This window comes from Podarcis filfolensis, assembly GCF_964270895.1.
Source record: "Podarcis filfolensis genome assembly, chromosome: W".
Classification (NCBI taxonomy): Eukaryota; Metazoa; Chordata; class Lepidosauria; order Squamata; family Lacertidae; genus Podarcis; species Podarcis filfolensis.
In genome coordinates, this window is record NC_139619.1 from 19,988,362 (window position 1) to 20,002,076 (window position 13,715).

At 49.0% G+C, this 13,715-nt stretch overlaps 1 long non-coding RNA gene across 1 annotated transcript; it reads right to left on the reverse strand.

Moving 5' to 3' along the window:
• Window positions 1–2,077: 2,077 nt before the first annotated feature.
• LOC310753679 lies at window positions 2,078–4,573 on the reverse strand. Its single transcript, XR_014543442.1, has 3 exons — window positions 4,508–4,573; window positions 3,223–3,308; window positions 2,078–2,201 (listed from the first exon to the last, which is right to left on the reverse strand). It is a non-coding gene; the product is annotated as an uncharacterized lncRNA (long non-coding RNA).
• Window positions 4,574–13,715: the final 9,142 nt, after the last annotated feature.

Sequence of the window (13,715 nt, forward strand, 5' to 3'; positions counted from 1 at the left end):
GCTTTTAAAACTTAGTTAATATCTTTTTAAAAAAGTTAACCTTGTAATTCCTAAATCATTTTAAACACTTTGAAATAATTTCTAAAATTCTGCTTTTTAACATTTATGTAAATGATGTAATAAAGGAACCCAAATGGCCAGATATTTCCCTGTTTCAGTTTTATCCCATAATGTATCCATTTTGCTACATGCCAACGATACGGTGTTGTTAGCACAAACGCAAATGGGTATGAGGCGATTACTAAAGAACTTTGGGAGACTGTGTCGTAACAAAGATTTGAATACAAGTTATTCCAAGACAAAAGTCATAGTATTGGGGGCACAGCCCAGGAAGCAGAAATGGCTCCTAAATGGACAAGCCATTGAACAAGTCAGGCATTTCAACTACAGTGGTACCTCTGGTTGCGAACGGGATCCGTTCCGGAGCCCCGTTCACATCATGAGCAGAACGCAACCAGCGTCTGCGCGCGTGTGGGTCGCGATTTGCCGCTTCTGCGCATGCGCGTGACGTCATTCTGAGCGTCTGCACATGCGTGAGGAGCGAAACCTGGAAGTAACCCGTTCCGTTACTTCCGGGTCGCCGCAGGACGCAACCTGAAAAGACGTAACCTGAGCCGAGCGGAACAAGAGGAATGACTGTATTTGAGGATTTGCTTCTCTGATAGGAGTACTGGGTCTCATCAGATGACAGCCTCGGCCTTGAAGGCATCAAGATCTGCACAAGCAATTCTTAGCTTTACCAGAACTGAAGGCGGCAATGGGATTGCCCCTGCTCCGAGAAGATATACAGTGGTACCTCGGAAGTCAAACGGAATCCATTCCAGAAGTCCATTTGACTTCCAAAACATTCGGAAACCAAGGCGCGGCTTCCGATTGGCTGCAGAAGCTTCCTTCACTCAATCCGAAGCCGCGGAAGCCCCATCGGACATTTGGGCTCCAAAGAACATTCACAAACCGGAACACTCACTTGTGGCGTTCGGGAGCCAAAACATTCGAGTCGCAAGGCGTTTGGGATCCAAGGTACGACTGTATTGGTAAGGCGCCCCCACAGGTAACATGGGGGGGGGAGAATGATAGGAGGGGATCGAGAGAGACAGGGAAGCCCAGAGGGAACGCCCCACCTAGCCCAGCTCCGACCCCAAGCCAGTATCACCAGCGGCTGGAGCAAAAGAGCAGAGGAACCGCGCACCGGGGACCGGCTGGGGGCTAGAAGAATGCGGCGTGGACCCTCCCCTGCCAGTGCAGGGGGGCACAGCAAAAACCATGCTTTATGTTATTGAGTTTATTTTCAGTCCATTTCTTATCAGTATTTTAAAACCCTATGAACCCAGGTAGGCGGCCTGAACCATTGGAGCCCATTTCCTGGAACCGCCGTCTCAGCCCCGATCTAGGGACCTGACACCAAGCCCTGGGGGTCCCACAGGAGAATTCAAACTGCCCCTTTTTCTTGTTCCCTTCTCTCTCTCTCTCTCTCTCTCTCTCTCTCTCTCTCTCTCTCCCCTCCTTCTTCTTTAGTTATACACACAACCCTCCCTTTTTTATTAATACATTATTACTCATTATTCATCCATTTCTATTCACTTCTTACTCATTTACTCATTTTCATTATTATTACTCATTTTTCTCTTTTTTTAAAAAAGGTTTTTTTAATTTCTCATTAAAGAATTCTATATATATATCTACTTTTCCATCCCCACTCCCCCCTTTTTCTATTTACTTATTACAATGGTTTTTTTTCTTTTCCTTCTCTTTTCTGAACAAACAAACAAAAGAATTTTCAGTAGGATTTTTTGTGTTTTCTTTTTCTTTCTTTCTTCTTTTTCTCTCTATCTTTTTTCTCTGTTCCTTATCTTTTCTTTTCCATCTTGTCTTTTGTCTGTCACTATAACTTGAACCACCACAGCGACTTTTGATTTTTAAATAGAATTCCATTAGCCTTTACATTTTTAACTTTTGACTCTTATCTGCAAACTCCCAACCCCACCTCCCCACCTTAACACTGGGAGGGCCATGTCCCCGGAATTTGTGAAGACAGGATTCTCAAAAATACCTCTTCCTTGCAGATCCTGGAGTATTTCTGGCAACAGCTGGAGTTTTTCTTCAAGCTCCTGGACCTTCATACGCAATGCTTGATCATCCTTAAGTACTGTTTCCGCCCCCGTCTTAGGGCTATTGGGCGCCTTCTTCAGTATTTCAACATCCTGGAGAGGACAGACACTTCCTGCTAGACATTTACTCCAGACATTTACAGATGGCACAGAGGCACTGGTTGAAGAAGTTGGGAATGAGCAGACAGTGCTATTGCTGAGAAGGAGCTCCACCCCAGGGTGCTAAAGAGCTCTTTCCCTAGCCTGCAGGTGCCAGAAGGCCAAGCGCTGGTGTTGCAGTGGTGGTACTTCAGAGGAGTATGAGAAAAGGCTGCTCGGGATTCTGGGTATATAAATGGCCTTGCCTGAAGCTGTGGATTGTGCTCTGCATTAGCAGAGAGCCTCTACTTAGTTGCAAATGAAGTACATTTCAGTTGTTATAGAAACCGGTGTTTCCATGCAGGCTTGTTCAGGAACTCTGTGAACTAGACAGCCGCTGTTTTAAACTGGCCCTTTTTCTGGCAGGTTAAACGATTAAAGTTGACTTGATTCACTTCATCCGCCAACTACCCTTCTAAGCAACCAGAACAATTACAAATAAAAGGCTCTCCAACCGTGCACTATCCCTATCTGCAAGCGAGCTCTCCCACAAAGTGGGTGGGGGGGGACAGGGGATCCCCTCTGCTGTACTTTGCCTCAACGCCCCAAAGACAAGCCGTCCAGCTGGAGAAAAGGGGGGAGGGGTGTACGCCACAGGAACGGCCAAGAACGCTGTTTTTTGCTCAGCAATGAGGCGTTAAAGCAGACAGACCTTCCTCTGGGTGTGCTCTCTCGGGTTGGGCTCTCCCTCTCCTCGGTGGCGGCGGCTGCAGCAAGGTCGGGGCATCCCCCCAGCCAGCGGATTGGCTGGCTGGAACTGGCTGGAATGTCCCCGGATTTAATTAATGTCCCCGGATGTAGTCTGGACCTCCGATGCTGCTTGCTGCCATGGCGTCAGCCATGTTGCAGCGCAGGAAGTCCCCAGGCGTAAATCCGGGGACATTCCGGGGACAAATTTCTGCCGGGGACAGATTGCTGAATCCGGGGACTTTCCCTGGCAACCGGGGACACCTGGTAAGCCTCCTTCTGGCCTTACCTGAGCAGCAAGTGCAGCTTGTCCTGGATCACCGTGGATCCCTTCAGCTGCCATCAAGCTCCCAGGTGTGGATCTGTTGTCCTGATCTGATTTTTAAATAGAATTCCATTAGCCTTTACATTTTTAACTTTTGACTCTTATCTGCAAACTCGCAGCCCCACCTCCCCACCTTAGCACTGGGAGGGCCATGTCCCTGGAATTTGTGAAGACAGGATTCTCAAAAATACCTCTGGCTTGCGGCTCCTGGAGTGTTGCTGGCAACGCCTGGAGTTTCTCTTCAAGCTCCTGGAGATCCACACCGAATGCTTGAGTGTCCTTAAATACTGTTTCAGCTGCAAGCCACACCTCAGCCAAAAGAGCTGCTATCACTGAGAAAAAGTTTAAAAAGTTTTTTTTTTAATTTCTCATTAAAGAATTATATATATATATATATATATATATATATATATATATATATATATATCTACTATTCCATCCCCACTCCCCCCCTTTTTCTATTTACTTATTACAATGGTTTTTTTCTTTTCCTTCTCTTTTCTGAACAAACAAACAAACCATTTTCAGTAGGATTTTTTGTGTTTTCTTTTTCTTTCTTTCTTCTTTTTCTCTCTATCTCTTTTCTCTCTTCCTTATCTTTTCTTTTCCATCTTGTCTTTTGTCTGACACTATAACTTGAACCACCACAGCGACTTTTGATTTTTAAATAGAATTCCATTAGCCTTTACATTTTTAACTTTTGACTTTTACATTTGTAACTTTTAACTTTTGACAAGCTCCCAGGTGTGGATCTGTTGTCCTGACCTGAATACAAAAGAAGTGATTTTACATCTCCATTCCAACACGAAACGAAAGCCCAGAGCCTGGCTTCATGCTCCCCCTGATCTGGAATATGGTCACTTCCAGCCCCCTCCCAGCCCAAGGATCTCCTTGTAGAGGACTGATTGTATGACAGAGAGGTTTTCTGTGGAGTGCTGCCTCCCTCTGCTGGTGCAAGCTGTTTCTCCAGCAGAAAAATGCTTCCTGGTAGATTGGAAGTGGCCACCCCTCTTTCTCCAACCCATTCCATATGCATCCCGACCCCAGCTATCAGGATTTGCCATCTGGCCTGACTCTACAGTGCTGCTGATACACAAGATAGGCAATAGCCTGCCACTCACTAACCTAACTGCAGCCTTGCAGGAAAAGAATATAAGAGCAGCCAGATATTTTGTAGTTCAGCCTATTCACATAAGCAGACCAGTCCTCTGCAGCGCACACCCTCCTACTCAAAACCAAGTCAGCTCACCACCATAAACTGGGCCTCTTTCTCCTGCTTCACTTCTGAGATATTTCAGGGCAGGCTGGATTAAAGTCGGCTCACATTCCTGGCAAGGCTGTTTCCGTCCACAGAATTTGTTCTATGAGACACATGAGCCAAATAGCCGAGGAGACAGTTTTTTAGCTGCCTGTCATTCATACACTTTATACTGAAAGGATTTCAGGGGCAGATGCTCTTTTTCTGCATGGAGGGTGGGGGGTTTCCAAAGGGGCACTATTCAGACCTGCATTCATGGCTTATGAGTCGTAGCCGTGTGACAACTGCACCTCATGCTGATGTGTTGAAGGGCTGATGTTGCACTTCCAGGTAGAAGAGCTCGTTGGCATTATTTTAGGCTCTGTGTCAATTGACTTTGTGACATGATGGGGGGGGGAGTTCTTATTTTTAGAGTATTTACCTGCAACCTATTATGTGGGAATCTCAAGGTACTTTACAACTAGGTCAGAAAATAGGCAAACATTGAAATGCAGCAGAATAAACAGGCCTACAGTAAAAAAATATCCTTCAAAGCCCATATTGGCTGGCAGCAGCATCCCCCCAAGTCCATGATGGATAAACACTTTCCCCACATGGAGCAGAATTGCACCCATGTTGGCAAAGGCCTCCTTTCTAGAAGGGGGAGCAGAGGCTGCCCCCACCCACTGCTCTCTTCTCCCAGGCATCTGAAGAGACAAACGGCTCCCCTTCTCTACCTGTGTGCCACAAGCCTGAATTGCAAGACAGTTCCCACTTTGGGGCAATAGGGAACAAACATGCAGAGGACGAGTTCTGAGGCTCCCCCAACAAAACCATTTCCCTGGGCCCACCTGCCAGCCTGCTGCTGGCTGGCTGCCCACCCACAGGAAAACGGCACGATTCTCCCCACCAACAGGACATAACAATAAGATGGGCACTATAACATAGGACTTCCTAACTTGTGAGTTCTGATGAGCCGCTGCTGCTTCCCCAGTTTAAAGGATGGCGGCTCAGGTGAGCCATTAAGCTAGAAGGAGGAAAAGGACCGGCCCCGGGATGGGCTGTCTGCCTTCCTTTTGCCTTCCACCTCACGACATCCTTCCCCAGCCTGGTGCACTCCAGGTGTTCTGGGGCTCCATCTCTCACCAGGCCCAGGCAGTATGGCCAGGGGTCAGGGATGGGGGCAGTTGTCCAAACCAGCTGGAGAGACTCAAGGAGGGCATTACAGCCTCAAAGCCCTTTCCCTACCTCTCAATCTGGACTTACCTGGCCTTGCCCCTGGCCGCCTTTAGCCAGATCAGCTGTGCTTGGAGCTGGGACAGACCCCTCTGGAGACTTAGAGGCAGAGGAAACAGCCTGGGTCCCCTGGAGAGCACTCTCAAAGGAGATGCCCTCAAAGCTTATCATACTTTTCCTACTCCCAGACTGCAGGCTAGAGAACGTCGCTGCACACTGGTGACCCGTTCCCTGGGAAGAAGAAACCTCATCCAGAGATGGGAGGGAAGCACTTTGGCCAGTGCCATGGGGCCTTTCTTCGGAAAGCTGCTCGGGGACCTGCAATGGAGCACTGCCCAAGGAGGAGGAAATGTGGGAGGCCTGCTGGGAAGGCTGCTGGGACCCCGACTCTTCCTGGCTAAGGGAAGCAGCTCTTCCAGTGGCATCTCTGGGAACAGAGGGCATCAAAGTGAGCTGGCAATGAGAATGCTCAGCCAGGTGGGAGCCGGAGGTCTCTGGGGTCGCACCCAGGGATTCATTGGGCGAACTTTTCTTCTCCATTCTGTGGACACGAAGGCAAGTCTTCTGACCACTGTACCAGCTGGTTTCAAAGGCTATTTTTTATGAAAGCTTGAAAAACAAAGAAAACACAATATACAGAAATCAGTGTCAGATATCAAGCATTTTGAAAACATAAAAATGAAAAGAAACAGAAGACGAAAAGCTTTCTTCTTTGTTGCAAAGTAATTCCCAAGAATAAGCCCAGAGTAGGTAGGCCTTTTTACTCCGGGGGAAATCACCGGCAATTTCATGCCAAATGCAGCAGAGGGAAGGGGCACAGGAGCTGCTATGAAACAGACGATCCTCAAATCACAGCTGTTTGATACAGGGATGGAATCGATCCTTTTGCTTCAGTAAAAACCTCAAGGGTTGTAGGTTGTGGTTAAATGAACTGGATGGTGTTACGAAGGATCTCAAAATGAAACACCGTTTTTCGATTTGAAAACTGTTGAATGATCTTTACCTATCCTGGGAACAGTACATGAAGAACTACATGAAGATGATGTACAGATGGTATACAACACCAGTGCAGTTAGGGAAAATGTACAAAACTAGTTCAAATATATGTTGGAAGTGTAAGGAAAAGGAGGGAAAATTTTATCATATGTGGTGGGAGTGTAAGGTAATTAAAACATTTTGGGAAATGATATACAATGAATTGAAGAAAATGTCCCATTTAACATTTGTTTAAAAACCCGAGGCATTTTTGTTGGGGATTGTAGGGAAAGATCTGCCAAAAAAGTTGAAAAACATCTTCATGTATGCGACAACGGCCGCGAGAGTTCTGGTTGCGCAAGGATGGAAGACTGAAGAAACCCCAACTAAAGAATCATGGCAAGAAAAATGGATGGACTATGCAGACGTGGCAAAATTGACATATAAGCTACAGGACAAGGATAACTATGACTTTAAGGATGAATGGGAACCTTTCACAAAATCTCTGAAGACACAACAAAGTGAATTGGACTCCTTGGCAGGTTTTGAATAAACATCCACAATTTTTTTTTTACTGATAATAATCAGCTATACAGTTTGAGGATCTATACAACTGTTACGGAAAAATTCCGGGTGCGAGTCTGCTCAGCCTCCCGGCTCGTCGGACTAAGTCCGCGGGTCCTAGCGGAAAATGAGCTCAGCCGGACACAGGAGCAAGATGCGGAGATCCAAGGTTTATTGCGCAACAGGTTCAAGACAAGATTGAACAGCCAGAAAAGGGGTGACACCAACTTTTAAAAGTTCCCTCCAAGTCCCAGAATACAGTGCAAGAAACGTCATGAATACATTATGGGAAGGTTGGGTTTCACAACTTACATCATGAATATGTCACGGAAAGGTGGGGTTACACACATTAGCATTTCAGGGAAGGGAGGGGGTAGTGTGCAGAGTAAGAGATATGCATAGATAAGCACTTCCTGAGTACCGGTGATGATAAAACAATAGTCCAGATATGCATCGTCTGCCACCTGGCATTGCCCGGAGGAAGGGCTTGGCAGAACGATCTGACAGGATTAGGGTCTTCCTGAGTACGTGACTTGTTGCTTAGGAGATTATGGAGGCAAGCAGGGTGTCGTAGAGTCCTGAGGGAGCTGAGTCGATTGACACCAGAACGAAGGAAATCGGTACTATGATTGATTTTATATGAATTTTAGAAGTTTTAGCTTATTTCAAGTTCACTCTCATATTGTTAATCAAAGTCGGAAGTGAATGGATACATTGTTGCAGCTCTTGATACATTCAAGGGTCCAGGAGTTTCGGTTCCATTGTTCTCCCAGCAGGGGAGCTGTCAGCAACTTGTCAAGAGGTTAAATGAGGCGTGCAAAGCTAGCTGAGCTACCTCTGCACGGCGAATGCACGGTCCTGATTGGCCAAAGCGCGGCCATTATAGTCAATGGGAGATGCATTTTGACACGGTCTACCCACATTAGAAATGGAGCGAGAGGAAAGCTTAAGAAAGATGGTGGGCTTATTTCGCCCGTATAGAGAGAGAGGGAAAAGTCCTTTATTTACAGGACTAGGGTGCAGTGTGGTGCTTGTGCGACAGTGTGGGGTTTGAGGGGTTAGGGAGCCGTCGAGGTCGTCGCCTCGGGTCCACTGGTGCTGGTGGAGGGACCGAGAACGGTACCCCCCCCTCCTTCCGTATCAGTCCCCCATTCGGAGATAGATTTGCATTAAAGTTCTATAAGAACTTGCAAATCCTTTCTCCGCACCCTATATTTCTGTGATCTCATATTCCCCTTCTCCCAGGTGTCTCATCTGCACATATTCAGGGAAGACAGGGGCGCTGTGTGAACGGGAATAGGATCGGAAGGAAAGAGGGGCAGATTGTCTAGGACAGCGAAAGAGAGAACAGCAAGGTGTCGCACAGTGGATAGCACAGCAGAGTACTGAGATGCAAAGGACAGCAATAAGGACAGTAATAAGTATAACCTTAAGCAATTGTCGGAGCCATCCAAGCTTCGGTAGCCATCCCCACAGGTCTAGATCGGACAGTCCCTCATGCTGTATGTCGTTTAGTCTTCCTGCTAGTTCATGGATATTATTTAGATGTCCGGTGATATTTAAAGATTGGTCAGTCACATATGTGCAGCATTCGGTACCTATTAAGGCACACGTCCCTCCCTGGCTGGACAACAGAAAATCCGTCGCAATTCTGGTCTGTAAACTTAGCTGTCTTACCTCAGACAGTTCCGACACGAGGGAGTCTGTAATTTGGGTTGCTTCCTGCATGAATTTGAGAAGGATGTCAGTGAGTCGGAGGATGTCCACATGGTTAGATCCTGCTCCATAAGCGGGAAAGAGGGCTCTGCCTACCGTCTCCCCATTGGCAGCGACATCTGACAGGTCTGACAGCCCCTTCTGTTCTCTCCTGTTCCTCTGCCTCCCGGGGGGTAGATGTGGAACCACTCTGATTCCGGGAACAATGTACCCGACAAAGCAGGATCCCGACATATGCGGGCTTACCCAAGTGTATGCGCGGTGTCCACATACCCAGAATAAGCCGCTGAGGTAGGATTCCATCCTCCCGGAGGCAAAAGCTTGCAGCAGCATAGAGTCCGTAGGCTGGGGTTTCCAATGGGGTTGGTGTCCGACCACAGTGGCCCAAGCACTAGTGAGGTTGGGGTAAGTGTGGAAGCCAGTGGTGTCGGCAACGGTGACTTCGCCGGTGGATAGGATTTCCAAATTGGAATTACATGTGCTAGATCCGATGAAGGTCCCATCCCCGGTGAAGCAACGACAGAGGGGTCCCTTCGTGGGGGCGGTGAGATACAGGTATTGGTGTGTCAGGTTCAATGCAGTTAGGTTCCAGGAGGTGACGTCTCCGGAGCGGAACTGCTCCAAGGTTACTGGCATTGGGACCAGGGGTAGGCTTTGTTGGAGGTGGCTGGGTGCATGGGCGCAGATCCAGCAGTCGGGATAGGGTGCTTCCTTTGCCACCTGACTGAGGAGCTTGATGTAGGAGTTTTGTTCCCAGGATGAGAGGAGGTCTTCTCCGGGGATGGAGGGGTCTGTGCCGAGTCGTCGGGGTGCGGTACCTACTGGGTGAAGTGGATCGGTAGTGTTGAGGAGTCGCCTATCTTTGGCGATGCCCCCGCACCTCAGTGGTCCGACATTGTCCCATGTGGGGGAGCGTGAAGGGTGCACGGGGTGGTGCCATCCTTCCAGGTATTCGGCCCCCTTCCATTCATGGGTGACTCCAAGGTTCCACAAGCAACAGAACCGCCTCAGACAAAGTCCCTGGAGTTGAGACTTCCGAGGTCCTGGGGTCATGAGGAGGCATTGGAATCCGAAAATCAAGTTCTCGGAGGGATGGTTCGAGTCCGTGTATGCCGGCGAAGCTCCCCGTACCTTGCTTTCGGTCCAATTAGGGCTCCGCGTGATCTCCCCATTTTCGTAAAGAAGGTATGTCCCGTTATAGCACTGCAGTCGGTAAAACGAGTGATCAAGCGTGAGGGCAGCGGACCCGATGCGGTGTAGGTCTTTATCTCGGATGAAGAGTTCCCAATATTCATTGTTCGTGAGCCGGGGTACAAGCGAATGGCGCAGAAGGGTCCGGGATTCCAGGAGACAGAAATCAAAGTCCCCCATTCGGTCAGGGTTAGACTTTCCCCCGGTCTCGACCTTGTGGTAGTCCAGGAAATGATAATCCGTTTGTAGTCCGGTACAGTGGTCTGATGAGAGAGGCGACATTCTGGTCAGGGTGACGAGGAGAAGGAGGGAAAGGATCAAATTCATAATCAGGTCGTAGTCACACGGGGTTAAAGGAAGGAGGCAACCTACGGGGTTGCCAAGGTAAGTTGCGAGGCAAACTGTCAAAGTGAGGTACCAAACTGGCTGTCAAAGTGAGCTGTCAAACTGGCTGTCAAGGCGAGCTGTCAAAACCAACGGAAGTCTACGGAGCTGTCAAAGTGGCTGTCAAAGCGAGCTGTCAAAACCAGCGGAAGTCTATGGAGCTGTCAAAGTGGCTGTCAAAGCGAGCTGTCAAAACCAGCAGAAGTCTATGGAGCTGTCAAAGTGGCTGTCAAAGCGAGCTGTCAAAACCAGCGGAAGTCTATGGAGCTGTCAAAGTGGCTGTCAAAGCGAGCTGTCAAAACCAGCGGAAGTCCATGGAGCTGTCAAAGTGGCTGTCAAAGCGAGCTGTCAAACTCGTTTAAAGCGGAGTTTGATGGCGTTGGTGTGGGGGATGATCTCGGAAGTCCAGTTGGGTGTAGTGGCGTCCGGTCCGGTCTGTTGAGCCCGACCTTGGCCCCGATCTGGTCCGGTCTGTTGAGCCCGACCTTGGCTCCGATCTGGTCCGGTCTGTTGAGCCCGACCTTGGCTCCGATCTGGTCCGGTCTGTTGAGCCCGACCTTGGCTCCGATCTGGTCCGGTCTGTTGAGCCCGACCTTGGCTCTGATCTGGTCCGGTCTGTTGATCTTCGTCGTCGATGTATGAGGTTGGCGAAGCGGGCGGAGTCGAAAAGGTGAAGTCGTCCCCGAAGTCTTCTTCCGCCTCCGGAGGGGGGGGTGCCGACTTGCACCTTGTGTGATGTAGCCAGGAGTTTTTCTCACCTACTTTCACGGCGGTTGGTGATGTCAGCAGGATTTGGTAGGGACCTTCCCACGCAGGTTGAAGGGGTTCCTTTTGATAGACTTTGACGAGGATCCAGTCACCTGGATGGAAGGAGTGGGCTTCGACGTCGATGGGTAGATTCTGTCCCTCGAGGGCCGCGTACTGGTGAAGGCGCTGTAGCTGTGTCTGAAGCTGAATGACATAATTAGTGAGTTCTGCCTCCCCTAGTTCGAGTTCAGAGAGGGGAAAGATAGTGTTATAGACGGGAGGAGGTCTCCCGAATAAGAGTTCATATGGAGATAGTTTCAGTGGTCCAGTAGGGGCACTCCTTATATTATGAAGAACTAGTGGGAGTGCATTTACCCATTTCAGTCCAGTGAGTTTACAGAGTTTTCCTAGTTGAATTTTAATTTCTTGGTTCATGCGCTCTACTTGACCAGAAGACTGAGGGTGATAGGGTGTGTGGAGATCCAATTTTATTTGTAGAGCTCTCGCCACTAATTGCACTATTTGAGCAGTGAAATGGGTTCCTCTGTCACTGTCTAGGCGACGGGGAATGCCAAACCGAGGAATGATGTCTTGTAGGAGGGCTCTGGCTACTACGGAAGCGGTGGGTTTCCTACAGGGGAATCCCTCTACCCAGGAGGAGAGCTTATCTACTATGATCAAGGCATGTTTGAAGCCCTGGCAGTGCGGTAGGTCGATAAAGTCCAATTGTAGGCTTTCAAAGGGGACGAATGCCCACAGCCTGGCTCCCGGTGGCGTTCGGGGTTGTCGCTTGGGGTTAAAGGAGTTGCAAGTGGTACAGTTCTTTGATGCGGCTGTGGCTGCGACTGCAAGTCCCGGAGCGTACCAGGACCTCTTAACATGCTCTATCAGCCTTCCCTTTCCCCAGTGTGTTCGTTGGTGGAGGACCCTCACCAATTTTGGAACCCAGGATTTTGGAAGGACGGTCCTGCCATCGGGGAGGACCCACACACCGTCTTGCTCGAATGCACCCACAGAACGCCAGAGGGTCTTTTCTTCTTCAGGGGTCTCTTTGTAAATTTGTGTGGGATCTATGTTGGCCGGGATTTGTAGGGCTTGAAATTCTGACTCGTTGTTCGGGGGGCGGAGCGCAGCTGACTGAGCCGCCTTGTCAGCTCGTCTGTTACCCCGTGATACTGGGTCCCTACCCCAGGTGTGTGCTTTGCAATGCACAACTGCGATCGCGGCCGGTAGGTGGATGGCAGTCAGGAGCCTTTCTACTAGGGCAGCATGTGAAATTTTAGAGCCAGCTGCCGTCAGGAAGCCTCTTTGTAGCCAGATTTGACCGGTAGTATGTACCAATCCAAAGCAGTATTTACTGTCGGTATAGATGGTAGCCCGCTTGCCTTCGCTGATCTCACAGGCGCGTATGAGTGCTATTAATTCAGCAGCTTGAGCACTATACTGTGGGTTAATTGGGTTGGATTCTAAGGTTTCAAAATCAGTAACCACGGCGTATCCCGTTTTCCTCTCCCCCTCCACAACTTTTGAACTGCCGTCTGTGTACAGTATTAGGTCTGGGTTCTCCAAAGGTAGATGATCTAAGTCTTCCCTGGGTCTCTCTGCTTGTCGAACTATGGTGGCGCAGTCGTGGTGTGGGGTTCCATCATCAGGGAGAGGCAGAAGGGTAGCTGGGTTAAGGGAGTTGACTTGTTTGATGGTAACGTTTGATGGTGTTAATAGGAGGGCTTCATACTTGTTTAGTCGGGAGTTTGAAAAGTGATGGCAGCCTCTCAAAGTTAGGAGGGTGGAAACAGAGTGGGGAACATGAATGATGATTTCGTGTCCTAGGACTGTCTCTTGAGCCTTTTCAAGGAGGATTGCTGCGGCGGCTATGGCCCTTAGGCAGCTTACTGCCCCTTTTGCGGTGGTGTCTAATTGCAGACTATAGTATGCCACAGGTCTCTCTTGGTCTCGGAAAGGCTGAGTCAGTACCCCTGAGGCTACCCCCATGTGCTCATGGATAAACAGGTTGAAGGGGATTCTGTAGTCAGGTAAACCTAGAGCGGGGGCAGATCTTAGTTCCCGCTTTAGTCGCTCGAAAGATTTATAGGCTTCTTCTTCCCATATTAAGATGTCCGGGTGGTCTTGGCGGGTCATGGCGGACAGGGGCCTCGTTATTTCACTGTAACCTGCGATCCAGGCCCTGCAGAAGCCAGCCATGCCCAGAAATCCCCGCAATTGTCGTTTAGTTTTTGGAAGGGGAATTTTTGTCACTGCTTCTATCCTGTCAGTGGCTAAGCTTCGGGTGCCTACTCCTAAGATGTGCCCGAGGTACTTCATTTCTTGCTTGCAGTATTGTAATTTTTTTGGTGAGACCTTATGTCCCTTCCGGGCTAGTTCAGCAAGGAGATGTTTGGTATCAGTT